This window comes from Canis lupus, chromosome 4 (genome assembly GCF_048164855.1).
Source record: "Canis lupus baileyi chromosome 4, mCanLup2.hap1, whole genome shotgun sequence".
Classification (NCBI taxonomy): domain Eukaryota; kingdom Metazoa; phylum Chordata; class Mammalia; order Carnivora; family Canidae; genus Canis; species Canis lupus.
The window spans coordinates 2,388,731-2,415,160 of NC_132841.1; the positions used below are offsets into that span (position 1 = coordinate 2,388,731).

Sequence of the window (26,430 nt, forward strand, 5' to 3'; positions counted from 1 at the left end):
TTGAAGCCAATGGTGGGTATTCATCCTTTCTGATGGCTGAGGAATATTCCATTGTATATATATATAGACCATGTCATCTTTATCCATTCATCTGCCAAAGGACATCGAGGCTCCTTCCACAGTTTGGCTACTGGGGACATTGCTGCTGTGCATATTGGGTGCAGGTGTCCCGGCATTTCACTACATCTGTATCTTTGGGGTAAATACCCAGTAGTGCAATTGCTGGGTCATAGGGCAGCTCTATTTTTAGCTTTTGAGGAACCTCCACACTGTTTTCCAGAGTGGTTTTTAGCAGAAATGAAAAATATTTTAATTATCTGTATTGATGAGAGAATATATAAAATTCCCTTGACTATATACCTGTGTATATATACATATATGCAACATGTATGCATATATATGTTATTGAGGGAATTATACTGGTGTAATTTTGTGCAATTTGTTAATAAAAGTCAAAACACTTGGATAATATATGTTATTTGACATTTGACTATACTTATTAACTGTAAGTAGCCACAGTTTTATTATCCATAACATGAGAATAAGGATAATAACTTCTGTGTATAAGTATTGTATATGTTGACATAGAAAGGAATTAACTTGTTATAAAACGAAAAGAAATTATCTAATTGTATATATCCAGGTTCCTGATTATGTACCTTAATATATGGGTGGCATATAAACAAAAATTATTGTCCAGTGATTGTATTAGGTGATTTTATTACAATAACAAACTCATATTAATTGTGCCTGGGTGGCTCAGTGTTTGAGTGTAATTAAGTATAAAATATAAATGAAGCAAAAAGTTGAGTTAAAAGCAGAAATTTAAAAGTATAAAATATAAATGAAGCAAAAAGTTGAGTTAAAAGCAGAAATTGTATTTCCTTGCCCTTGAGTGTAATCAAATGATAGTGCCTTTTCCTAACCAACTTTATTAACACTTTCCCTATTGTGTTATAAATTGTACTTGCCAAGAAATTACTCCAGGCCCCTATTTTGGATCTAGCTTCTAGAAGTCTAGTATGATGATGTCCCAACTTTTGTTTTTGCACCTGTGTTTTATTCTGTTGGAGCTCCAATGTTTCCCAAAGCTCATTGGCCTTAACCATGGTACACACCTCATCTGTCATCTCCCAGAGAGTGTGACTTTTTCTATTAATTTATTGCTCCTTTTCTACCTTCTTACCATGTTTTCACATTCCTTTGAACTCTTTAGTATTCTTATGCTTATTCTAATAGATTTTGTGCTAGCCTTCTTTTTCAACTAGTACATTAACAAACCGAACAACAAAGTTACATTAAAGAATTTAGATGTCTTTCACTATCTGAATTATCAAGTGATAAAGGTGTTTGGACAGATAAAAATAATTTTGGTGATCATGACTTCAGTTTTTTAGCTGAGCCTTTTAAAATATCTTGTCTCCTTGTTAAAAAATAACATGTTGCATGTTCAAAGTAGTTGTAATATATGTCTAACACTGCCAGTTGAAGTTCTATCCATTATATGCAAAAGAAAAAAAAAGTGTTATACATGAAGAGTCAAGTTCAGTGGCTTCAGCAGCTGTTACTTGCCATTTATTAAATTTGTTTAAGCAATAAAGCATGAAGCTGTGCAACTGTAGTGAATCTCCATTGGTTTCAATACAACATACAGCTAATTAAAGTTTTTATTATATATATATATATGTATATATATATATATCTTCTTAACATTTGACTTTCAGCTGTATAAAACATATTTGTCAGTTGCTGTTTAATAAAACTCAGAATACTAATACTTAAATATTTTATGAAGTTTCTTATGGCTGGATGGTGACATTTTTCATCAATTATTTTTAGTTGATGAAATACATATAAATCTATAATAGCCTGATTTATGGAGTCATTTTTAAAACAATATGTGAATGACATTTTAAATACAAAATGTTATTGCTTAAAAAATTGGAATAGCTAGATGGGATCTAGGATTTCTTTTCAGCTAGTGAAGAAAAATGTGATAAAGAAATCAGAAGATAGTGACAAAAGGAACTTGATTTTTTTTACTATGTGGGCAAATTCTTTTCTGTTTCCCATTAGTAAAATGAAAGTGGCAGCCTTAACTATTAACAGAGTTCTTGCTGAGATTTTTCTTTTTTAATGAACTCTTGATTCACATTCCCCCAAAGGGTGGGAAGAAAGGAAGTTGGAGTAAGTCCTATTTCCAGCTTGCTGCTCTAATTTCTTTATAAATGCCTGCCTGTGTTCCTGGATTTGAGTCTCAAAGGACAATGCTAGATTTACCTTCTAAAAGAAAATATTATCAGCACTCCCACACTTCTGAGCAGCACTAGTATCCACATAGAACCTTGACACTGTTTCTTCAGTGTGGTTATTCAGTGTGCAATGACTTTTAACAAATCCAGAAATCCTTAATTACATGACTGTGAGTTATAGATAGCAGTAAACATTTGACAAGAGGCAACCATCATGTTTAAACTTCAAGACTATTGCTTAGTAGTGTTTTATGTTTTTTCCCAGTTAATTTTAATGGAAATATTTTTGGAAGATACAAGTAATTTTTTGAAAAAAATCTGTTTTTGGAATAATTTTATATTGAAGACAAAATTGTATCTGTCCATTGAATTCCATGTTGAGTTGATTTAATTCAGAAACAATTTATGAATTATCCGGCAGCTTTAATTTAAATTTTTTTCTGAATAGCTTTTACTTCCTTTAAGACTCTTAGTTATAAAGTTAAATTTTGTCTTAATAATGGATATTTAGGATGTGATTGATACTTAAAAGTATGTTTACTTTTTGTCTTCAACTAGAGCTTATCTAAATTTTTGAATTTTTTTCAAAGATTTTATTTATTTATTTCATATATAGAGAAAGCATGAGTAGGGGAGAGGGATGATAGAGGCAGAGGGAAAAGCAGACTCTCCACTGAGAAGGGAGCCCAACCTGGGGCTCTATCTGAAATGAAGGCACACACAACTGACTGAGCCAATCAGGCGCCCCTAGAGCTTGTCTAAATTTAATAAATGCTGAAAAGATCCTCAAATTGAGGTATAAGAATATACTCTAATAGAAATGACAGCAGTAATTTCTAATTACCTATAGTTGATGTCAACCAAATGTTATCTGTGCCTATTACCAGATATTAATAATCTACACATAATACAAACAGCTTTTCCTATTTTATATATATTTGAATGATCTCTAGTGAGTTAGATCTCAAACTAAGAAAACAGAAAAATCTGTGTTTTTGGCTCAATATTGTATATCACATTATAATTCAGAAAATGTATCCTCAACTTCTTGCACCACCTGTATCCTGAAAGGTAAACCACTCAAAAGAGACTTTAGTTTAAAAAATTGTGTTTATTATATAATCTCATTATCTGAAAGAAAAACACCATTCTGGGATGCCTGGGTGGCTCAGTCTGCTTTCAGCTTAGGGCATGATCGTGGGATCCAGGATCGAGTCCTTCATCAGGCTCCTTGTGGGGGGCTCACTTCTCCCTCTGCCTGTGTCTCAGCTTCTCTCTCTCTCTCTGTGTCTCTCATGAATAAATAAATAAAATCTCAAAACAAAAAAGAAAAACATCATTCTTTCTTCCTGTCAATATTGTCCAAATTTTCTATCATCAGTATACATATAAAATAACACACATACCATTTTTTCAAATTTTTAGTTTCTTATTTTGTATTTTTATTCTCAGTAAATTACACCTAGTCAGCTTAGCTTGTTTAAACAGACTTTCATAGCTTTTACTTTAAATGTTGCACATTATTACTCAGTGATTTTATGACTGGAGCAACACATCACAGGCCCAATCCCACCCTTTCAAAGAGGAACATCTTGAGACATTGAAATAATGAAAATGACAAGAACATCAATTGTGACAATGGTATCTAACTTTCATTGTGAAAAGAAAATCCACAAAGTCTTTAGTTAGCTAAAAAGGAACTGTATTTTTTGTGAGGTTACTTATTCTGAGTTTACTATACTCCAAGAAATAGACAACTTGAGCTTTAGAAAATCTTTTAATCCTCAGAGAAATAACATGAGGAAGATACTATTTTTATCAATCTTTGATCTTTTCTGCTCTGATTGCTGGAGGATCACTCCACTGAGCAACATCCCCCCCTCCGCCCCACACACCTCCTGCCCCGAGGTTGGAGCAGGGACAGAGAGAAAGAGAAAAGGAAGGAGAGAATCCCAAGCTGGGCATGGAGCCCCATGTAGAGCTCCATCTCATGACCCTGAGATCATGACCTGAACCAAAATAAAGAGTTGGATGCTTAAGGGACCCAGCCACCCAGGCGCCCCAAGGAACCCTTGATAAGGTCAGGAAAGACCAATTTGTCAGTAAATCAGATAAGTATTTCCTGTCCTTTTGTACTCGGGCTGATCCACACTGCATTCTCCCTCCCCCTCCAACCTTCTATCCCATCTCATGTCTCCCCTATTTGCTTTTCTCATTCTTCTCTGCTCTTTAGCTTTCTTGCAGAACAATGAATCTGAGCCACTCTGCCCTTCTGAAACACAAGAGTAGTAAAATTAATACTAAAGTCACTTTGATTTCTCTAGTGTGCCATATACCTGCTTTTTATTTTCTCCAAAGCAAGTTTATTTATCATTTAATGTCAGGGGATATCAAGTTTGGTTTTGCATTTTTAAAGAGTCTTATACACCTCTGTCTTCTTTCAGCATTTTTTTTTTTTTTTTAGTGAAAAGCAAATATAAATTGCAGGCCAGTATCATTACCTATGGATTAGGTACTCATTTAAGTATTGTTTCAACTGGGATGCCTAAGTGCCTCAGTGGCCTAGCATCTGCATCAGGCTCCCCGGAGGGAGTCTGCTTCTCCCTCTGCCTGTGTCTCTGCCTCTCTCTGTGTCTCTCATGAATAAATAAATAAATTTTTAAAAAAATCAAAATAAACATTAAAAAAAGTGTTATTTCAACATACATTTAAAAGCACCTAACATTTACTAACCACAGGGCTGGTCTTTGGTCCCTGGAGATGCAATGATGCAAAGACCAAAAATTTTGTCTCCCACACAGGCCTTATAGACTTTATTCAAATCATCCTACGAACTGAGACAAATTGCAAGAAAGGAGCATAAAACAAAGCAAACTAACTCAGACTTGAGAACTTCAGGGGACTAAGAGAAAGTGGCTCTGAAGAAGCTGTTTTTGAGTTGAGGTCTGGAGAGTGGACTGAGGAGCTTTCCAGGCAGTGGGAAAGTCTTGGCATTTCCTAGTCTCTCTTCTAAATATACTTATCAGACCTTTCTGAACTCCCAGGTTGGCAGTGAGTTCTTTAGAGCTAGCATGAATATATGTGAAGCATCCCATCAACTCTTGTCATCTTCTTCTCTCAAACTACAGCTCTAAAATTCTGACTACTTGATGGGTAACTTAGACACAGACATTTGCATACACACATGCACACACCTGAATAAAATAATGGGATGCTCCTAAGGAAGGATTAAAGGGTTAACTGAATTGTCAAGTTATGATGCAAAACAAACTATGACTTCCTGACTGTGTTCTGAATTTTATTGCTTTAAATTAAGAGGAGTGGCCATTGCAGGGAGAGATGCTAGATTATTCTATTGAATAATCTCTCCCCACTGAGAGAAATAGATAGGACAGGTTTCTTAATAGCTATCCATTTTTAAATTATAAGATAAATTTGTCATTTATCACTCATGTTCAATCTCTGTATGCTAATTTAATTAATCATGGAATTTCAGCATTTTCTCTTTCATGTTCTCTCTCTCATATTCTACACTTTTATATTTGAAACTTCAAAATTGCCATCAGTTTTTGTCATGACAAAACCATTTTGAGGAAATACGTTCTTGAACATGAAAGCACGAAAGAGGAGTTATACTTCCCATCTCTTAATCTACATTTTGTACTTTGAAAATGCAAAAAAGGGAACAGCAAGAGGACATGGTCTTCCCCAACCCCACATATCACAACCTTTTGGTAAACAAAGTTTGTCAATGCCGAAGTGGCTGAGTGGATGAGTTGACAGCATTTATACAAGTGCTTTTAGGAATGAGTGGGCAAACCCATTTTGAACTGGGACTAGAGCCAATACACATCATCTCTCTTTTTTTGTTCTTAAAATGTTTGACAAGTGAAATACTGTAATGTCAGGAGAGATGATTCTTGTCATATTTCCAAGTTGGCTGAGTTGAGGAAACATTACTGAATTTTTTTTTATCCTATCAGGATCCCACTCTAAAGACCCAACTTCTAACTTTTTCTTTTTTTTTTCTAACTTTTTCTTTATGCTTTTCTGTTTTGTTGTCATTGGCTTTTGTTTGTATGATGGCCAAAACAGCCTTGTCAGATTTAATAATTTTGGGAAAAATAGTTTAAGGTAGCCATACAAAAGAGTCCATGTATCACCTTGATATCGATAACATGCAAGGACACACAAAGAAAGAAAATATGTTATATTTTGTTATATGCTATATTTTGGTCTCACAAAAAAAGATGAGTTTTGAAATAAGGAGAAACAGGTGAGTCCTGAATAGAAGCAGAGAATTTTTTTATATTCTCTAGATGAATGAAACAGATAATGTTTGTCCTTCTCCGATTGACTGACTTCACTCAGCATAATGCCCTCCAGTTCCATCCACGTCGAAGCAAATGGTGGGTATTCCTCGTTTCTGATGACTAAGTAATATTCGACAATGGGCAGATTTAAGTTCAAATATTTCCTCTGCCACTTAGGAGCTGCATGACTTACAAGCAATTTTAAAAATGTCCTTGGTGTCTCAGCTCCTCATGTTTAAATTAAGAATAATGTGAACTTATACATGTTCCATGATAGAGAAGATTAAGTGAGCTTACATCTAAAAATTACATGCTGTGGTATATGGTATTTGTTTTAAATGCTATCTTTTTTGCTGTTATTATTATTATTATTATTATTATTATTATTATTCCAAGATCCTCAGATATAACATGGGTGGTACCTCTAGTGGCTGAATGGTGACCAGCCTGTGATTTCAAGCATCTTCCTGTCAGAATTAATTTCAGATTATATGAAGGTTCATACATTAAAAGAAATGAAGCATTATAGAGGAGATAAACAAGAACAAAGAATGGATCAGGGATCCCTGGGTGGCACAGCGGTTTAGCGCCTGCCTTTGGCCCAGGGCGCGATCCTGGAGACCCGGGATCGAGTCCCACGTCGGGCTCCCGGTGCATGGGGCCTGCTTCTTCCTCTGCCTGTGTCTCTGCCTCTCTCTCTCTCTCTCTCTCTCTGTGACTATCATAAATAAATAAAAATTTAAAAAAAAAAGAATGGATCAAAACCACCACAATAGAATTAAATAAGGTGGTGAAGGGCCATGGACAAATTTTTATTGAGCAGTCAGCCCTTATCAGAAGAAAATATGTTACAACTTGTATTATTTTACCTAACATCTTCTCAATATAAGATTCTCAATATAAAGTCTACCATTATGGAGGAAGGTATTCTAAAATGGTATTCAAATGAATGCTGAATTTGTTTAAAGTATTTTGACTAATAGAAAAGCAGAAATTAAAGTCTTGGTTCAATTGAAAAAATAAAACCTCTTCATTTCATGCCTGTATGTCTTCAAGTCTGGTACATGATATGGAATACATTTTTTTAAAGATTTTATTTATTTATTCATGAGAGACAGAGAGAGAGAAAGACAGACAGAGAGAGAGAGAGGCAGAGACACGGGCAGAGGGAGAAGCAGGCTCCATGCAGGGAGCCTGATGTGGGACTCCATCCTGGGTCTCCAGGATCAGGCCCTGGGCTGTAAGGCAGTGCTAAACCACTGAGCCACCCAGGCTGCCTAGAATAAAATATTTATTGCGGGGTTGAGACCTTCTACAATTATGGGAGAAGTTGAGGAAATTAACTCTGAATGGGAGTGGTTGGTAGATCAGAGAAAAGTCACCAACTAGAGATTGCCGAGGGAACTGAGGACATAAAAGGAGGGCTGTGGACTCTGTTTTTGCTTGGGAAGTCTGGGGCAGCACTTTCCAGGCCACATAAAGGAAGAAACCAACAACACACTAGGACCTGCAAGACAAATCAACAAGGCAAATCAGAAAACTATGTGGACAAACTGGAAACCCTGTCTGTCTCCCACTGACCTGATAGGTGTCCTGCAGAAGAAGCTTCTGCCCCTCGTGTCATGGTTGCACACACACCTGGCCCAGAACTCTGAAAAGCGTAATGAGGAGATAAAATAGGAAGAGGGGGTGAGGATCTGGCTGTTCTGTGTCACTGAGGTGCACCAGCCAATCAACAACAACATGTGTGAATTTTGCCTGCAGAGTAGAAGTCCTCCTCCTTCTCTCCTGCCTTCCACATCTGCTAATTTCTCCTGTAGTCAGTCTTAACCCAGAACCATATGAGGAAGGGAATGTGGGAAGTGTATAGTCTCAGCTTGGCAAAATCTACATAGTAAGAAACAAAACAACAACAAAAAACATATAAATGCCTTAAAGATAAGGCAAGCAAATTCTGTTGATTTTACCCTAACAAATTGGGAAAATCAATTAAGAAAAGAAACATTAATCATAAGAGCTGCAGGTGGGTAAATTTGAGACCCATTTTAGGTTCTTGTAAGAAAGCAAATACTTGTTATAGATAACTAATTCTTGTTGGTCATTGGTGTTTCTCCTACACTGTACTCAGTAAGAAACTTCGTAAGGCTTTCTGGTGGCTCAGTTCTATCAAATATAATTTGTTTCAGTCAGGCTCCGAGTGAATTTCAGAAATCAGAAGTACATGTGACTAGAGTCTCTGAGCAACTCTTCTTATTTGAGTAATTGTAGGTCCACTCATTGGCTTATATTTCCTGCTCTATAAAACAGAACTATGGTGTCCCCTGAATCCTGAAATTTATGTCTTGCATTTCATTGTAACCCACCACAGCTGAGCAGATGTAGTCATGACTCCTTGGTCCCACTGTTCCCATCTCCTCCCTCATCCTTCTGCTGAGAGCTGTCTATCCATTCTTACCATCTTACACATGTCAGGTCATGTCTCTTCATGTCTAACCAAACTACAAACTCTCCTGTGAAGAGCCATGTTCTTATTATTTCCTTGTCTGACCTCTTTTTTTTTTTAAGATTTATTTTTATTTATTAATGATAGACATAGAGAGAGAGAGACATAGAGAGAGAGAGAGAGGCAGAGACACAGGCAGAGGGAGAAGCAGGCTCCATGCAGGGAGCCCGACGTGGGACTCAATCCCGGGACTCCAGGATCACGACCTGGGCCAAAGGCAGGCGCGAAACCGCTGAGCCACCCAGGGATCCCCCCTTCTTTTCTTTTTTTAAGATTTTATTTATTTATTCATGAGAGACACACAGAGAGAGGCAGAGACACAGGCAGAGGGAGAAGAAGGTTCCACTCAGGAAGCCCAATACGGGACTTGATCCCAGGTCTCCAGGATCATGCCTTGGGCTAAAGGCAGTGCTAAACCGCTGTGCCACCCAGGCTGCCTATGACCTTCCTTCTTATGTATTATGATGTCAGGTGGAATATTCTCTTTCCTCTTTTTTAAGTAATCTCTACACTCAATGTGGGGCTGGAACTCATGACTGCAAGATCAAGAATCACGTGCTGAACCGACTAGGCCTGAGGGGGGCCTCAAGAATATTCTCTAGAGATTTGTGAAAGGGTAAATGAATCAAACTGGAGCTTCTATGTGCATCTTTCGTTTGTTCATGCTAAAATACACACAGTTGCTTTCTTTAATTTGTGCTTCTCTGCTGCTCTGTAAGTATTTCAAAAATCTTTGGCCAGGTCTTGTCAGTCATTGAGTTCTTCCAATAGTATCTTGTTTTGAGCTTCTGTCAAAAAACTTGGTGTCTTCCAATTATATTTTAAAATTCTAATTTGATTTGCTATGACCCCATGTTGATACAGAGTAAAAGTTGGTTGACATAGTTCAGTTTTTCTATTCTTTCTTACTTTGGAACAGTAATTGTATGCAACTAAAGGATTGATTCTCTAGGAGAACATTATGTTTTTGACAATTACCTGCACTTATTCTATTTTACAAATCCTCCTTAGTGCTTACTGTTGTTTTTCTATTATAATTCTTTCCTAGAAATATATAGAACTTTTTTCCAGATTTTGTTCAAATTTGTCATTTGTTTGTAGTTAAATGCATCATTGAGGAAGGTAATTTAAGAATTTCTTTCAATTAGGGTGCCTGGGTGGCTCTGTCAGTTAAGTATTTGCCTTCAGCTCAGGTCATGATCTCAGGGTCCTGGGATCAAGCCCTCTGCTGAACTCCCTGCTCAGTGGGAGCCTGCCTCTCCCTCTCCCCCAGTCCCTCCCTCTCCCTCTGCCCTTCCCTCTCCCTCTGTCCCTCCCTCTCCCCCTCCCACTCCTTCTCCCCCTGCTCTGTCTCTCTCTCAAGTAAATAAATAATTCTTTAAAAATTTTTTCCTTTCCATTATAAAAATGATCAAATTTTAAAATATTTTATTATTTTAAGTAATCCTTAACTTTGAACAATTAATAGTATTATCCTTTTGGTTATAAAAATCCTTCAAATGCTAATTTTATTCTTTTGTTTACTTATGTAAGGTATTCAGCTTTCCTGCATGTTCTCTAGACAAATCTAAATTGGAAGAAGCTTTGAAAGGTAAGCTTAAAAACTTGATGAAACCAAGAAAACCCTAACTCATGTCGATTTTTCAATGCTGTCTTTTTTACTATTTATTCATTCCAGTAGCTGCAACTCCTCTAAATTAATATTACAGAAATTATTCTTTGATTTTATTTATTTTTTTAAGCACAATTTTAAAGAAAAGTGCTATCTTGTCCTGCTCAGTAGTAATCTGGCAATTTAAAAAAGAAAATATTTGAAACTATAGTGTAAATGACTTGATGACTCATCTAGTATTTGATCTAGCAAATGATTTATGTTTAAAAAAAAACCCTCCTCTGTTGACAATCATAGGACAAAGAAAAGAGGCATTTCAAAGGATACAAAACCATATATTCCATACATTTTTAGAGCAACCAAATCTGTAGTTGAGAAAATATTTCTCTGAAAATAGACCAAAGAATTTCTGTAAAGCAGTTGTGATCAGGGCCACTGAAATGAAATATGGAATCTTAAGCCTGAATGATATTTTTTTTTTAATTAAATCGACCTTAATGGTGCTGATATGTCCCTGTCTTTAAATTGAGCAGAATTTACTATGTACATCTTTACACTGATGGCCTCTTAACATTCACTTAAAAGTTCTTTTCTGCATGCTATATTAAAAGTCTTTATCTTAGGGAACTTATTCTACTCTATTTGATTCATTTTTCCCCTCTCAACTCTTATTCACCAAAAATCAAAAGTTTAGTCTGATTGATTATAGAAAAATATATCAATGTATATTAAATTGTAGAATAAATGAGGATGTCTTAAGATTTTTTTCTTGAAAGAAATTCTGTAGTTCCCTCCACTAATAATCACTTCTATGCCCATAGCTGGAACCACAACCCAAGTGTGGATGATTTTGCTTCCACAAAACCAACCTCAAACATTTGCCTGTGATTACTGATTGCTTTACTTGTGACTGCTCTGTGGGAGCAGTCAACACTAATGATCAAATTGCAGAGCCTTTTAATCTCATCAAATGTCTCTCCTAATTATTTCTCAGAGTCCCTGTGGATATTGCATGTACTTGTAGACACATGTCTACTCCTGGCCATCAGTTTCCTTGTCTGCATCCCCATGAAAGAACCTTGCCACCTCTGCTGCCAATGCCAGCTTCTCATCTAGAAACTTGGGCTGCCCTGGCCCAGGAGCTCCTGCTTTGCCTTCAGGAAGCTCCCCTGCACTGTGATTTCTGGAGCCCAAACCCCTTTGTTTTGTCAATTCTTCACAAGTTTATTGTTTCCTTGTTTAAAAGGTGTAAAAACTGACCCTTCTGGTCACTTTGGAGGATCTCATATTTTTATGGGCTCCCATATGCACAAAATTAAATTTGTTTTTCTCCTGTTAATCTGTGTTATGTCAATTTAATTATTTGACCAGCCAAAGAATCTAGAAGGGAAGAAGGGAAGTTTTCCTTCCCTATAACAGATGTTTAGACTTCTATAGATGCAGTTCCTTTGGTTTTGATGTTTCTTTTCATCACTCTCAAAAATCACTCTAATAAATGAATCAATTAACATTATAATTAATCTTCTCATACCTCTCCTACACAAAAATAATTTCTTGCATCAAAACAATAATAGCAATAAAAGGAAACAGTGTAGGAAATCTTGAGCCTAATGTTTTACCAAGAGGCAAAATTAGTCTCCCATGTGGACTCAGATTCTGTATCCTACTTCTTGGTAGTATGGATATTTTTGTAGTTGCTTAGCCTTAAATTCCGAGCTCTTTGACTCCTTTTCAAATCAACTAATGTATACAGCTAATCATTTTCAGCACAGGGACCTTCTGTGCCCCTCTCTTCTTTTCTTTTCTTTCTTTTTTTTTTTTTTTTTCTCATAAAACTTTTGTTTTAATGGGTCTCAAAATTCTGTGATAGATTTTTGGTCAAGTTGTTTCCATTAAAAAGTACTGATTTTAAAGACTAATAACTTAGGGCAGCCCGGGTGGCTCAGCAGTTTAGCTCCACCTTCAGTCCAGGGTATGATCCTGGAGACCCAGGATCGAGTCCCACAACCAGCTCCCTGAATGGAACCTCCTTCTCCCTCTGCCTGTGTCTCTGCCTCTCTCTCTTTCCCTGTGTCTTTCATGAATAAATAAATAAAATCTTAAAAAGAAAAACTAATAACTCAAAACTGCCATGTACAAAAAAAAGTGGTCCACAAAACATTCTCCTTTCCTTCTGAAGGTTCTACGATGCATTGTTATCATTAACTAGTCATTTACTATTAAACTTAAATGGCCAATTGACACAAACAGTTCTGAGACCATTCTTCCACCAGTGATTAAGACTGGGGTGGCAGGTATTGGGGATTATATTCGTTTAACCTTCTGAGCTTTCTGGGCAGACTTGGTGACTTGGCCAGCTCCAGCTGCCTTCTTGTCCACTGCTTTGATGACACCCACAGCAACCGTCTGTCTCATGTCACGAACAGCAAAACGGCCTAAAGGAGGATAGTCAGAGAAGCTCTCAACACACATAGGTTTGCCAGGAACCATATCAACAATGGCAGCATCCCCAGATTTCAAGAACTTGGGACCATCTTCCAGCTTTTTTTTCCAGAATGACGATCTATCTTCTCCTTCAGCTCAGCAAACTTGCAAGCAATGTGAGCTGTGTGACAGTCCAGCACAGGTGCATATCCAGCACTGATTTGGCCTGGATGGTTCAGGATAATCACCTGAGCCGTGAAGCCTGCTGCTTCCATTGGTGGCTCATTTTTGCTGTCATCAGCCACATTGTCACGATGAACATCTTTGACAGATACGTTCTTGACGTTGAAGCTCACATTGTCCCCAGGAAGAGCCTCACTCAAAGCTTCATGGTGCATTTCCACAGACTTTACTTCAGTTGTAACATTGACCAGAGCAAAGGTGACCACCATGCCAGGCTTAAGAACACCAGTCTCCACTCGACCCACTGGGACAGTACCAATACCACCAATTTTGTAGACGTCTTCAGAGCAGATGCAAGGGCTTATCAGTTGGATGAGTTGGTGGCAGAATGCAATCCAGGGCTTCAAGCAGGGTGGTTCCACTGGTATTCTCATGGGTGACTTTCCATCCCTTGAACCAAGGCGTGTTAGCACTTGGCTCCAGCATGTTGTCACCATTCCAACCAGAAATTGGCACAAATGCTACTGTGTCAGGGTTGTAGCCAATTTTCTTAATGTAGGTGTTGACTTCCTTAATGATTTCCTCGTATCTCTTCTGGCTGTAGGGTGGTTCAGTGGAATCCATTTTGTTAACACCAACAATTAGTTGTTTTACACCCAGTGTGTAAGCCAGAAGGGCATGCTCACTGGTCTGCCCATTCTTGGAGATACCTGCTTCAAATTCACCAACGCCAGCAGCAACACTCAGGACAGCACAGTCAGCCTGAGATGTGCCTGTAATCATGTTTTTGATAAAGTCTCTGTGTCCTGGGGCATCAGTGATGGTCACATAATACTTGCTGGTCTCGAATTTCCACAAGGAGATATCAATGGTGATACCACGTTCACGTTCAGCTTTCAGTTTATCCAAGACCCAGGCATACTTGAAGGAGCCTTTTCCCATCTCAGCAGCCTCCTTCTCAAATGTTTCGATAGTTCTTTTGTCGATCCCACCACATTTGTAGATCAGATGGCCAGTAGTGGTAGACTTGCTCGAATCTACGTGTCCAATGACGACGATGTTGATGTGAGTCTTTTCCTTTCCCATTTTGGTTTAGGTTTAGCGGTGGTTTTCACGACACCTGTGTTCTGGCGGCAAACCCGTTGCAAAAAAGTCCCCTCTTCTTAAAGTTGACATCCTATACACCTTGTTTTCCCCTGACCAATGCATTAGTTTTCTGGATATGTCTGTGTGGGGGTGTGTGTGTGCATACATGCATTCATGTTTGGGATCTTGCAGTGACATTATGACAGTGCTTTAAAAACAGAAAAGGAAGAGGGGACGATTATGAAGAAGATTAACAGGTTTAAGAGGGAGAGAAAAGGTATACTAGTGGTCAGACTTAAGAGGTCTGTGAAAAAGTGAAAAATAAGTAGTCTAACCTACTATTTTTTTTCACAAACCCAGGTAGGTGAAAATACAATGATGACAAAATGACGCATTATTTATAGGACAGCATGGGTGATGATCCAGTTTGAACTAAAGGCAAACTAGGCTTATAAAATTTTCAGGTAAGGGAAAATATAGAACAGCCAGCTGGAAAGTGGATTTATTTCATGCAATCAGGTGTTACTATTTTATGCAGACAGTTGGAAATAGATTATACTGTCAATGTGTCTGCATCTGAATAGAATTTTAATATTAAGCTAAAGGTAGAGTAGTGATTTACAAAGTAAGGATCAAGAGAATTAGGGATGCCTGGGTGGCTTAGTGGTTGAGCATCTGCCTTTGGCTTAGGTTGTGATCCCGGAGTACCAGGATTGAATCCCACATCGGGGTCCCTGCATAGAGCCTGCTTCTCCCTCTGCCTGTCTCTGCCTCTGTGTGTGTGTGTGTCTCTTGTGAATAAATAAATAAAATCTTTAAAAAAGAGAGAGAGAATTGATGATGGTGTAGAAGCCAATTTTTGAACTTGTATTAATATTCATTTTAATGCAAATAATAAAGAAATTAAGATTTACTAAAATTTAAATGGATTTTGAATTTACAGATGACACCAGCCCTCCTATCCTGGTCTGAATGTCAGATGGTCACATATCATAAATGTTAAAATGTTTATCACATTTCAACATTGATATGTTAATATTCTCTCATGTTTGACAAATAGTAAGGTACAATAGAAAGGAAGAATACTTGTGTCTGATTTATATTATCTACAGATTATATTTCCTAGAGCCAACTAACTTAACTTTCATTTATAAACATTCAAATATTTTCCTCCCACAAAGAGGGTTATGGTGAACTTTGATTCCAGTTTGCAAATATCCTTATACTTTACAATGATTTGTAAACTTTTCTGATTGGTTGCTGCTATCAGTTAAAAGTTTAGCATATGTATTAAATAATTACTATGCATTACTATGCCAGTATATTTTGAAATTTAAATATGAAAGAAGAACTTTTAAAAATGATTAAGAATGTGGTATTTTACATACTTGGCTATTTGCGATGGTTTTATATTTTTATTAGCTTACATCTTAAAGGCAAACTGCTCATTATTAAGAGTAGTGGTTGCAAATCAAAACTGCAAATATTTTGGAAAATGTACTAATATCTTATGCCAATGTATTGTCATATCCAATTTGATCCTCCCGGTGTCTTCCTCCTCTTAGCACTTAAGCATCAGGGGGGCTTTTAAATTCTGATTGGGTCTCTGCTGTTGTTATAATGTTCAGTCAGTGATACAGTGAGAAGTAATGTGTAAGACACTTTTGTGAGGCATAATTTAGTTAATGTATGATAATGTAATTTGTGAAACTCCTAAATCTCACTCTTGAAATCTTTGACCCTTTATAACAATTTCTAGAAAAGATAAACTAGTCAAATTAAAATTAGTATTTTCTACCAAATTTATAAAAAAGTCTTCAATCCAGATTTAAACAGGCTATAATTCGAGCCTTGCTATCACACTTTAATTTAGCCACTTACTACAATCCTTCAAACCCTCTTCTATACACTCAAGGGGATCTCTTTATCATTCCTTGGTTACATTTCTGCTTTAAGGCTTTGGTTCAAAGTATTCTTTATCCTTATGAGACCATCCCCACCCTCAGATCTCTGAGTGTTGAAATCCTATTATCTTTCTGGACTCCCTCAAATGTGACCTTTGTTATGAGGTCTTCTTTGATCACACCAACAAGAGTCACCACTCCCTTCTTTTATCCCCATGGCACTTTACAACATCTTGTATAACAGTTACTTTGTTACTGCTTTGTAGCAAAATTGTTTATGAATACTTTTCTCCAACTAAAATATACAACAACCAAACTTTGTTACTTGCCATATCCCCTTCCACTCTGTACAAGACCCTCTTGGTAAGTAAATGTTAGCAAGATGAATAAATAAAACAAGTATCTATATTACCATTTAAAAACAATGGTTTAGAAGCAAGATTTCTTTGCACCTTGGAAACACAGAGAAATACTATTGGCAATTTTTTTGAACCCAGGTCCCATATAATATTTTGGACACTATTAGAATTGTCATGTATTTGCCCTCCATGCATGAGAATCTTCTCATTTTTACCTTTTTAAATTTAGATTTTAAAAAATCCCTTCAATTTTGTTTATTTCTATTCTCACCTGGCTTTCTACAGTATTGGTTTCTTTTGTATTAAGCTTTCCATTTCACTTCCTTTTACTGAGATTTAATCCCTGTGTACAAGTTTATGTTATATTAAATTAATATAAGAGTTCAAAGTCAGGCTTCCTTTAAATTTTTATCTTTTAATGGTTTATTTATTGATTTGAGAGAGAGAGAGCATACGAGCAGGGTGAGGGGTAGAGGGAGAGGGAGAGAAACCTCAAGCAGACTCCTTCTTGAGCACAGAGCCTGATGCAGGGCTTGAGCCCATGACCCTGAGATTATGACCTGAACTGAGAGCTAAAACCAAGAGTCGAACCCTTAAATGATTGAGCAAATAATTTGTAGTTACCTTTAATCTAAAGCAGAAGAACAACTCTTTTTAATAACTTGAAAGGAAGAGGGATGCCTTGGTGGCTCAGCTGGCACGCCTTTGGCTCGAGGCATGATCTGGGTCCAGGGATTGAGTCCCGCATTGGGCATCCTGTGAGGAGCCTACTTCTCCCTCTGCTTGTGTCTTTGCCTCTTTCTCTGTGTCTCTCATAAATAAATAAATAAATAAATAAATAAATAAATAAATAAATAAAATCTTTTAAAAAATTGAAAGGAAGAATTAATTGATAAGACTAAATAAGCAGGACCCTTAGGTGGCTCAGTGGTTGAGCATCTGCCTTTGGCTCAGGCTGTGATCCCAGGGTCCTGGGATTGAGTCCCACATCAAGCTCCCTGTGGAGGTAGGTAGGGACCATGAGGTGATGTTTTTGAGAGTTTTGGGAAAGGTATAAGATACTGGACGTGATGGTTCATGTCCTCCTGGAAGTAGACATCCAAGTGGAATTGGATGTGCAAAAGAATCATTTGGGGTAATTCAGTGAATGATGAAAGACGGTTAGCAGGGAGAGCTTTCAGGCCAAACACAGATAAGAAAAACTATGGAAGGAAGTAGGGAAGGAAGGGCATTTGAGTAGAAGTGACTGAGGCACAACTCTGAGAGGGTCTCAATCAGGGTGATGGGGTCCCAGAGTGAAGAGTGTACATTTGAGTTGTCTGTTGGACAGAACAGCACTCTATTCCTTCTGCCATATACAATCACTGGTAGGGAGCAACTCAGGGAGAATGTATCCTGTGTGGGAGGTGGTGATGGGGCCAAAGTGGTGGCAGCTGAAGTCCATAAGCCAGCTACGTTCTGGGTGGGTTCCTCTTAGGGAAGAATCTGAGCAGTACACATCTATGGCTGCCATGTCAGGCTTGAGAATAGTCGAGACGGTATGAATGATTTTTGTTCTCTAGAATGGGAGAGAATCCATCCAGGAGACAGTAACAAATTCTATGATTGACACAGCTAGGTTTAGTGTCCACAGATTTTGAATACAATAGACCTCCTCTAGATTTCTTTTGCTTAGCTCTCTGGATTCAACATTAAACTTTCATTCCCTGTTTTTCTCATTCCTTTAGTGCTCTTGTCTTTTGTAGGTCTTTTGTAGATTATCACACAATTGAACTGATATGAAAGAGAGATTTGATGATTTTAAAAAGTACTTTCCATTTTTTAGACAAATTAGATTGATTCTGCTAAAAATATTCAAACACGTGTCCTCTGAAACAAATGGCGACTAAGTGAGAATGTACCTATGAGTGAAATTTTCAGGTAACAGAAAAAACAAATGCTAAAGTTTAGAAGATCAAGAAAGATATTTTCCAAAATATGGTACTAATTGCCAATTCTAGCTGCATAGAGTCTAAGAGTTTCTGTTGCTAAACTTGTTTGCTAATATTTGGTATTGTCATGAACTTGCTTTTGTTTTGTGTTTTTTTGGTACTTTTTTTGTTTTTGCCTTTCTGGGGCATGTATAGTGGAATTTAATTATGTTTTAATGTGCACTTGTCTGGTTACTACTAATAAAAATAATTAAAGGTTTTTATTGAAGACTGGAACATCACCTATTGTATAGCACTTGTAAATCTCTTGCACATTTTATTACTTGATTTTCTGTCTTTTACTGAATTCTGGGGATTCTTTATTCTGACAAGATCAGGTATGTTCAGGATGGTATGGCCGTAGACTCTGCATTCTGAATGTGAGATCTCAGTTAGCTCTATGTATTTCAAAATACCTTCCACTGGTCTGTGGAATTTTCACATTTTAAGGAAGGCTTTTGGTAAATGTCTGTCAATGTTAAAATAGATAAATAAATGGTATTATATTCATATTAGAATTCTGTACAGCTAAACAAAAAAAAGATAATCAGTAACTACTTATAAAAATGCATGGATCTTAGAAACAAACTGCTTATGAAAGAAATGATCTAATAAAAACAATACATTCCTTGTGATTCCCCTTATCACAAGTTCCAAAATAAGTAAAGCTAATCTCTGCAGTTAGAAGTCAGGGTTGTGCTTGGAAATGGATATGGAAGAAGCTTCTGGGGTTCTGGCAATCTTCTCTTACTTCATTTGAGTTGTATTTACATGATCATTGGCTTTATTGTTCATTGAGTTGTAGGAGTGTGCTCTCTGTAGTTGTAGGCACAGAATGTATATTATATTTCACTTTTAAGAAATAGTTAAAAATGTAAAATGCTAATTTTACCAAGAAAGTGTCAAAATTACCAAGAAAAAGAAAATGACATTCTTAATGCATGATGTATTTCAAGGAAATCTCAATGAAGATGGGTACAAAAAGGCATAACACACTCAGAGATTTATAACCTTGACCTTCATAAGTGTTATCATTTATAATGTTACTGTAGAATTGTTTTATATCTTGTATCCTTTCAGTTATATGTTAAAATCTCAAATTCAGATTTTTGCACAACACGAACTAGTATTTCAAATAAGAAGTCCGGGATTAGGGGAGCTCCAGGACGTGTTGAATCCATGTGCTGAATTCATGTTGAAACTCTACCCCTCCCCCCCAAAAAAAGAAACTCTAATTCCCAATGTAATGGTGTTTGGAAATGACACCCTCGGGATGGCTCTACCTTCCTGTCCTCATGATGGCATTAGCATCCTTATGACAAAAGAGGAGAGAGCTTATTGCTTCTCTCTCTTACAAGTGAGAATACACTGGGAAGGACTGTCGTCAAACCAGGGAGAGTGCACTCATTAGACTTTTAGCCCCTAGAAATGGGAGAAATCAATGTTTGTTGTTTACATAGTCTATGGTATTCTGTTAAGCAGCTGACTGAAGACATCATGGTTCGATAATGGCCGCAGGAACTTATACTTTCAAAATCTTTTCCTTTGCAATTTTATATCAGATTATTCCAGATTGATTCATCTGTCTCAAAATATCTCGTTTAGTCCCTATAACATCCAAAGTTTTAAAAGGAACTCTTAAGTAAAAGCAAGGGCACATTTCCTAGAAGCCCCTCAGAAGTTATCTTTTGTCTTATTAGCCAAAATGATGTCCCAGAGCATTTTTTTAAACCAACTTTTGGTAAGGACAATAGGAACCATTATGACTGATTTACATCAATCAAAATCCATTTCTAGGCTTGAGATATGGCATATCTGCTATGAATAATAAGGGTCAAAGTTAGAAGAGAAGAAGGAAAGAAGGAAGGAAGGAAGGAAGGAAGGAAGGAAGGAAGGAAGGAAGGAAGGAAGGAAGGAGAAGATGTGCATACAATATGTCACATATACATTGTAAATTTCACATTCCAAGGAAATTACATAGACATCATTAGAAAGAAGAAAATAGGGTAAGTATACCATCTGTATTTCTTACATGATGCTAAATTAAGGCAATAAATGACATTATCAGACAAACTGTGTATAGATCATTTCATGGTATCCTATGAAATTATAGAATATCTCCCAGAGAACTTCACTGTGGTTTTTAGTTTGCTTCTGCCTCATATATACTGTTTTACTTCCACTTTGATATATTAATTTCCTTCCTACCTACTTATATTTTATTTATAAAATTTAAAATTCAGTTAGGATATATTAAACCACTGTCTTGTTTTCTTTAAAATATTTACGGTGTTATCCACTATTACACTGATTTATGGCTATTTTACTTTTTCAAAGTAAATCTTTTCTCATTGTTCATAACGTGACAAGCAAATATTTTTAAATTTCTATTATTAAGTTTCAGAAAGTTAAATTACATTATTTTTTATTACAACATGTATAATAGCAATGTCACTCAAATGCTTCATAATTTTTAATATACATATTACAGTTTTCCTAGTTTATGTAAATTAAACTTTTCGAAGATAAAAGCAAAAGGGATTGCTCCTTTTGTTTTGAGGTTGCCTATTCATTTTTAAAATTTTTATTTATGTAACTTTTTTATTTTGATCACTTAATGCTCATCACAAGTGTACTCCTTTATCCCCTTTTTCATCCATCCTGCCACCCACTTCTGGTAACCACTAGTTTATTTTCTATAGAGTCCATTTTTTGGCTCACTCTCTCTCTTTTTTTCCTTTGTTCATGTTGTTTCTTAAATTCCACACATAAGTGAAATCATATTTGTGTTTCTATGAGTTATTTCACTAAGTATAATACTCTTGTGTCTTTTGATTGGAGCATTTGGTCCATTTACATTTCAAGTAATTTTTGATATATGTATTTATTGCCATTTTATTACTTTTTTGTGGTTGTTTCTTAAGATTTTCTCTGACCCTTCTTGTTTTTCTTTCACGGTTTGCTTGGGATTTTTAGTGATGTATTTGGATTTCTTTCTCTTTATTTTTGCATATTTATTAGTAGTTTTTAATCTGTGGTTATCATTGGGTTTGTATATAACATCTTCTGCATATATAGTGGTCTATATTAGGTTGATTTTAGGATTGAATCCAGTCTTGAGTCCTCTCCTCCCCACCTTTTAGGTATATGGTGTCATATTTTACATCCTTTTATTTTATGAGTTCCTTGACTGATTTTTTAGAGAACTATTTATTTTTACTGCTTTTGTGTTTCCTACCTTCATACTGTCACTTTTGGTCTTTCCTTTCCACTCAAAGAGTCCTCTGTAATATCTCTTGCAGGGCTGGTTTAGGGATCATGAACTCTTTTAGTTTTTGTTTACCTGGGAAATCCCATCTTCCCTTCCATTTTGAATGATAGCATTGCTGGACAGAGTATTTTTGGCTGTAGATTTTTCCCATTCAGCACTTTGAATAGATCATGCCACTCCTTTCCAGCTTGGAAAGTTTCTGCTGAAAAAATATGCTGATAGGCTTAAGGGGTTCTTTGATATGTAACTGTCTTCTTTTGTCTTGCTGCTTTTAAGAATTTTTTTATCACTGTATTCTGCCATTTTAACTACAATATGTCTTAGTGTGGATCTACTTTTGTTGATTTTGTTGGAAGTCTTCTGTTCTTTTTGGATCTAGATATCTATTTTCTTCCAATGAAAAGGGAGATTTTCTGGTATTATTTCTTCAAATAAATTGTCTCTCTTTTCTTATTCTGAGACTCCTATAATATAAATGTTATTACATTTGATGTAGTTACTGAGTTCCCTATTCTCATTTTGCATAATTCTTTTTTTGTGTCTTGTTCAGCTTGATTACTTTCCATATCCTGTCTTCTAGGACATTAATTCACTCTTCTTCTTCCAGCCTGCTGTTTATTCCATCAAGTGTATTTTTCATTTTGTTTATTGAGCCCTTTACTTTGCTATGTTATTCCCTATCTCTGTGTTAATGGTCTCTCTGATGTCCTCCATTCTTTTCTTAAGTCCAGTGAGTATCCTTATGATCACTACTTTATTTTATTTTTTTAAATTTTTTATTTATTTATGATAGTCACACACACACAGAGAGAGAGAGAGAGAGAGAGAGAGAGAGAGGCAGAGACACAGGCAGAGGGAGAAGCAGGCTCCATGCACTGGGAGCCCGATGTGGGACTCGATCCCGGGTCTCCAGGATCATGCTCTGAGCCAAAGGCAGGTGCTAAACTGCTGCGCCACCCAGGGATCCCTGATCACTGCTTTAAATTGTCCATCAGGCATGTTATTTAAGTCTTGTTTTGCTTAGATCTCTGGGTGTGGCCTTGTTCTGTTCTTTCATTTGGGACAAATTTCTCTTTCTCCTGATTTTGTGTAAGTCTCTGTGCCTCTTTCCATGTGTTAGAAGTCAACTATGTCTCCTGTTCTTGAAGGTTATGGCTTTATGAAGAAGAGGTCCTGTATTGCTCTGTTCCTCAGGGCCTGGCACTTCCAGGAGTGTCTCCAATGTGTGCTGCATGTCCTCTGCTGTTATGTCCTGGCTGCTTTATTTTTTTAGGCCAGTTATCTGCAGAGGCTCTTGTTGCCTGTTGGGGGCAGTGTTTGGTCTCTGGCCTGAAAGTGGTGTGTTCTAACCATGTGTGCTCTGATCTGCTTGTGAAATGAGGCTTATCACTGTCACCACTAAAACCAAGGCCTTGCACAGCTCCTGAGTTGAAAGGTGCTGTGTTGGCAGGGGTTTGGGCTGTCTTCTGCGGGAGGGGGCCCACTGCACTGGGACTGAGACAAGCATGACTGGGAAGGGTAGTTCTTCTTGAGTATGGAGGGCAGGGCTTATTGTAAGCCAGTTAGGTAGCCAGTGTCAGCACTGTAATGGTTTCTGTAGTGGTTCTGTTTATGCTGAAGGATAGGGGAAGGAAATGTCACCTGCTGGTTCCTTTGTTCCTGGAAAGGTATCTCTGTGATAACTGCCTCTCTGAGACATACTCCAAGATGAATGAATAACCTCCCCACTGTGTACCCCATGTGCTCTTCAGTTTGCTGTTTCCATGCTGTTTGTCCACAGGCTGTTTGGCCTCCTTTACTCCATCAGCAGCCCAATGTCTTCATAACTCTCCCAGAGTCAAGCACACTGACCTTTAAAACTCCAGGTTTTAAGTCCTGCTGGTTGCAAGAAGTCATGAAATTCAGGCCCTCTTCTTTTCCAAGTCAGTTGCTATGAGGAATCATCTTCCTTGTGTGTGCTGCTCTGGGTGCTAGTCTGTCTGATGCCTTTCTCTGCAACCAGCTGCCTCCCTACCATAGCAACCATGATCCATTTCTCTCCTAAGCCACCTCTCCACACTTCCTACCTTCTTTGATGTGGCCCCTTCTCTACTTTTTGTTGTGAAGTTTGTTCTCTGGGTCTTCAGATTGATTTCTGGAGGATTTAGGATAATTTAATAGTTATCTAGTTATATTCATTGGCAAGCCTAGGGTACTTTTACTCTGACACCATTTTCCCCTCTCTCTTAAAAGAAATAATTCTTGATGATTTTTAAGTATAGCTCATGCTTATAATAATTCATGTAATAAAACAATGTAAAGTGAGGTAATAAATAGCAAAAAGCAATGTAGTAAATTTAGAAAACATAACCATAACAATAGTAAGGAAAAATTTCATGGCTCAGAATTTTGAGTTATATATTTCAACAGAATTTTTGTGTCTCATTCTTTTAATAGGTATCTAACATACCAAGCACATAAAATACAACAATGATGAGAAAATTATCATGCTCCTAGGGAGCTTAATCTAACAGGAGAGACATCTGATTCAACTGAAATATACCAAATACAGGCATTATTTGAAATGAAAAAGAGGAACATAAAAAAAAAGGGAAACAATGAATTCTATTTGGGGGCTTAGGAAAAATGTTTGACAAGTTTCATGGCAATTGAACTCAGTGTTATAAGATTTTGTGGATGTAAATAATAGTATGAGTATCTTAAAAATGTGAAAGTTCTTGGAATTCCTTGATTAGTATATAATGCACATATATTTTTGATATCGGAATTTTACAATTTTTAAAAATGTCTTATATAAAATACATTGTACATAATTTATTTTGTGACTAAATAAACTCAGATATTGAAAAACATATACTTTTGTTAACCAGAAGTTAAACTAGCATTACTCATAGATGAAATACAATGCAACTTAGTTTGTCTTCCATGTCTCTTTAAAATATACTCAGTTGAATTTTTTTTTCCATTGCTCTGGATGAAAATTATGATAGTGGCAGGATTTTGTAATCCCATGTCACATCTTCACATTATAAATTAAAACATTTCATTTCACAAATTAAATTGTCTGGCACCATTATATAATGAAATATTTGAAATTGATTTTAAATATATCTACCATCCACAGGTAGGTACTGCAGGAAGGGATAATTTATCAGCTAATATGTGACTTTTGACTTTTGGCTTCTTTCCTTACTTCTCCAGCTTGTTAACTGTAGTTTCTAAGAAATGTGAGGGAATAGAGAAATTAAAGAGGAAGGAAAAGTGTTTTCACTTGTACTGCTGATGTTTAATTGTTGTTATGAACTTTATTTTAATTCATTTGTTTTTTAAGCCATTCTAAAGCTACTGTTTTTCTTGTATTTATTTATAGCACATCACCTTATTGGAAGCTCTAACAAATCTACCAATGTGACAGACACTTCTTTTGGTTATTCTAAACCAACAATAATAACATTAGCATAAAGATATCTGTTATGTCTCTTTAATTCTGATATTTGTATCTCTTTTATTTTTATGTCTTAAGACTATTATGTAGAAATTACATGCAAATATTGAATATTACAGATGATCTTGAGCATCCATATTTTTCCTTGATATTCCTTTAAATGTTTCTAATATTTTATTATTTGGTATAATGTTTGCTATAGATTTTTGAAGATATCACTTTCATTTTTTAATAGAAATTGTGTGTATATATATATATATATATATATATTTATTTATATATATGAAATTTTTGAGATGAGTCTTGGTTTGTGTTCTCTTATTCATATGAGAGCTTACCAGGGAAGGAATCAAGATGCAAAAAGAGACAGCCAAGGGAGGTCCCAAGAAAATTTGTCCCTCTAGACCCAAGAGATGGTGAGTGTATAAGGGAGACAACAGTAGGGCAGTGATTGGTAGACTAGATTTTGATCTCTAGATTTTTGAATTGATCAATGATGAGGAAATGTTGCCTTAGAAATACCTAAATAAATTTTGAAGAATATTGTTTCCGTTGTTCTGCCTCTCAAGACTTTGGCTGAATACAGTTTCTAACATGGAGTGGGCATGTTGGTGCAGACATGAAGGTTGTGTGGGACCTCATTGCAGAGTCTGAAGAGAAACTCCTGGGTGTACACATGCCTTGCCCAGAGTGTGAAAGGATCTGGAAGTTTCTACTTACCCTAGCAAGAAAATGCACAAGTTTTGAGAATGGCCCATGGATACCCAGAGGCTTATCATAGAGAAGAGGACTCAGAAAGCATGAAGAAATAGCTAAGACATGCACTTGGATGCTATATCTCAATATAACCCTTCAAAATTCCCAGTGGGATCTGCCACAATTGGGAGTTGCCAGCCCAGACACAGGCCAGATGCAAACTGCTTATTTCTTTATTAGAAAGATGTTGAATGTTATAAGATGCATTTTAAGTGCCCTGTGAGAAGATTGTATTTCTCTTATTTTATTTTTTTACTTTTTAAATTTTATTCATTTATTTGAGATGGAGAGAGTGTGAGAAACAGAGAGACCACAAGCCAGGGGGCAGAGATAAAGGGAGAAGCAGGCTCCC

The 26,430-nt window shown here is 36.5% G+C and overlaps 1 long non-coding RNA gene across 12 annotated transcripts in view; it reads left to right on the plus strand.

Annotated features, from left to right (window-relative positions):
• LOC140631725 (uncharacterized) overlaps positions 1 to 26,430 on the plus strand; it is a 179,093-nt gene that overhangs the window by 28,556 nt on the left and 124,107 nt on the right. For 8 of the 12 annotated variants that reach the window (XR_012029222.1, XR_012029230.1, XR_012029226.1 and 5 more), the window contains exons 4-5: positions 6,572 to 6,661; positions 10,602 to 10,659. This is a non-coding gene — a long non-coding RNA (uncharacterized lncRNA). Of the gene's footprint in view, positions 1 to 6,571; positions 6,662 to 10,601; positions 10,660 to 11,674; positions 12,007 to 20,403; positions 20,613 to 25,247; positions 25,347 to 26,430 lie in introns of those variants that run through there. The other 4 variants (XR_012029219.1, XR_012029221.1, XR_012029229.1 and 1 more) reach the window with 3 other exon arrangements.